This window comes from Amblyomma mixtum, chromosome 1 (assembly GCF_055824585.1).
Source record: "Amblyomma mixtum isolate Tamu chromosome 1, ASM5582458v1, whole genome shotgun sequence".
In the NCBI taxonomy this organism is placed as follows: domain Eukaryota; kingdom Metazoa; phylum Arthropoda; class Arachnida; order Ixodida; family Ixodidae; genus Amblyomma; species Amblyomma mixtum.
Window position 1 is genome coordinate 232,054,193 of NC_143012.1, and position 2,851 is coordinate 232,057,043.

The 2,851-nt window shown below is 53.4% G+C and overlaps 1 pseudogene; it reads right to left on the minus strand.

Moving 5' to 3' along the window:
* Positions 1–212: 212 nt before the first annotated feature.
* LOC149371128 (large ribosomal subunit protein uL18A pseudogene) lies at positions 213–1,106 on the minus strand (annotated as a pseudogene).
* Between the last annotated feature and the right edge of the window lie 1,745 nt (positions 1,107–2,851).

Sequence of the window (2,851 nt, forward strand, 5' to 3'; positions counted from 1 at the left end):
AAATCTAAACCAAAGCAACATCTCCCCAATGCTACAGTTCATGTTACTGACACAGGTTTTCAAAAACGCGCGTCTGCCACTTGCCTGCGGACATATGCAGAGAAACGAAACACGCTTTTATTTGCAAACACGGTGAACCTAGTGATGAAAAAAGAAATGACAAGAGATCGTGTCGACCATGGTGGCAGCCAGACAGCGCCGCTTTATTCCGCTCACTCAGCGTCGCCAGCATCGAGGTTCTTGAGGTGGGAAGCCTTCTTCTGGGCGACCCTGTTGCGCCGCTCGGACAGGGTCATCTTGGCCCGGTTCCGCTTCTTCTTGACGATGTCGGGGCGTGGAGCCTCGGGCTTGGCCGATGGGTCGGCGCGGATGGCCGCGTGTGCCTTTTTGTAGATATCTTCGATCTCGTCGGCCGTCACGCCGAGCTTGTTGTAGCGGGAGAACTGCCTCTTGTAGGCCTCCTCGTCCTTCTCGAGCAGCACCCTCATGTACTCGGCCACGTGCAGGCCGTAGATGTGGCGGCGGTGCACGTCAGCGTTGAACTCCTTGGTCTCGCTGTCATAGCCCGGGAAGCTCTTGTTGCTGTGCGGGATGTCCCTTCCGCCGTCGACGGCCCCCTTCAGGCAGCCGAAGATGCGCGCGCCAGTTGTGGTGCGGGCCAGGCCCACGTCCAGGAAGCAGCGGAAGGGGGCAGGCTGCCCGTCCACGCTGTCAAGGCAGTAATCCTCGCCCGTGGCCTCCATGCAGCCTCTGTAGACCTGGTCGAGCTTGAACTTCTGCATCATGCGCCGCGCTAGCAGCAGGCCGGTGCAGTATGCAGCAGGGTAGTTGGTTAGGCCTAGCTTCACACCATAGCGCGGCAGCTCGTGAGCATAGGCGGCGCACACGATCAAGTCTCCCTCGATTCGTGCGTATGCAATCTGGCAGATGATGTCGCGGTTCGTGATGCGCACAATCATGCGGTACTTGGGTGAGTTGTACTTGTTCTTGTCCTGTACAACTAGGCTGCTGCGGCCATAATAGTCGGTCTCACCATCTCGCCTTCGCCTGAACTTAACTCGGAATCTCCATAAGTAGGCCTTTGTGACAACTTTGACGAACCCCATGCTAATAGGGAAAAATGTGCCGCAAGAGTTACTGTAGTCTCACCTGGCGAATAGGGTAATCAGCTCTTCGTATCAGAACACGTAGCTTTCGACCTGCCTCGCGCACAACGAACATCAACATAACCTTCGTAGCCAGCAACAGGGCGGGTCGTGAGCGAGTTTTCATGAGAAACGTGCGTAGGGGCGCTTCTAAGCAGTTAATTTTGTGGCAGTAATGTACAAATTAAATACTTGTAAATCTACTATGTTTTCGTTATATTATTTTATTGCTATTAATAAAATATGTAAAATTTAATTATTGCTTGCAATATAACGTATTTTTCTCCCCATCTGTTGTTGAATATGTCAGTTCCAAACTGTTGTTTTTATTCTTTATTTCTCATAGAACTATTCATTCTAAACTATCAATGTTTTTACAATAATAAATACACTAGACAATTAATTCTATTGTGTCAATGACAAAAAAATTGGCAGAGGCACAGCTTGGTTAAGCCCGGAAATTGCGAAAACAACTTCATCCGTTTCTTCAGCCCGCCGCCGTTTCCTAGCTTGAGCGAATCGTTGCAGCCTTGCCTTGTGCATGTCGGACGACATGGCCTGGCTGAAACGCACAGCGTGGTTACGCCGGGACGACTGCGACGAGCCGGGTCAGAGCCCGATATATCTCCGTCTGGCGTGACGCCATCATAGCGAGCGCCTCCTCGCGGCAGCGGCGCGCAGCTGCTGCTCGGCGCACCGTGGTTACGCTGGGATGACCGCGACGAGACGAGCTGGGGCTCTGTCTCTCTCCGTCTGGCGTAACGTCACAGCGGAGGTCATGCTAAAGGTCAAACGTGGTTACACCGCCGGGACGACGCTGAAGGGCTCAAACTGCGAGCAGTATTGCTTTCGCAATAAAAAAAATGCAGTGAGGTGCAGAAACCCGAAACAGGAAACAGGCAGAGCTGAACGCGTTTTACAACTTCCGGAACGCGGTCGCGGCGCACGTGCTCTAGTTTTTCTCCAGTGATCTCGGCGGCAAAGATGGAGGCCATGTGTTGGTTGTCATTGCCACCTAGATGGAATTCGGATTCGGCATGAACGTAGGATGTCCGCGCTGGGGGACTATCTTGTCGTAGTCGGATTCGATCATGAAAAGGCGCCTGCGTACTCGTTCCTCACTCTTCTGTGTGGCGTCGTGCTAACTGCGTCCGCGACGAGCGGTTCTGAGGGATTACGTTCGGCCTGCTTTGCTCACATAGCCACACAAGCAGGCCCGCAGCCCGCCGCCGTACGCTAGAGCCACTTTCGCTTCATAGGCCTCTCTCGCCACAGCCTGGGTAGCTGGGTTTCTCTCCATTTCACCTCTAAAGAGGCCGACTGGAGTACTTGCTTAAAGTTTCGTGTTTGCTCTAGATTTCGCGTTCATGCGGAGGTTCCTAACGGCTGTAGTGGGATGATGCTGGCTCGGACCAGACAGCGCTTGTTGGGCTTGCCCCCTAAACAGAGGCGAGATTGCGGCACGCCGCGCGCAAACACAGTAGGTAGTTGATAACCCAGGGTTTCGATTGCTGCTGCGTTGAAGTAGATAACCAAGGGTTTGGATGGCTGCTGTGTTTGCCAATAAAACACGAAAGTCCCGTTTAGCGTTCAAATCCTCCATGGATGCGAGTACCGGGATCGACCGGACAAACGTGTCGTCATCTGGGCCCCAGCACATGCGGGAATGCCGCCCCTTGCTACGTTTGCCTTCTCTTGGAATCCAC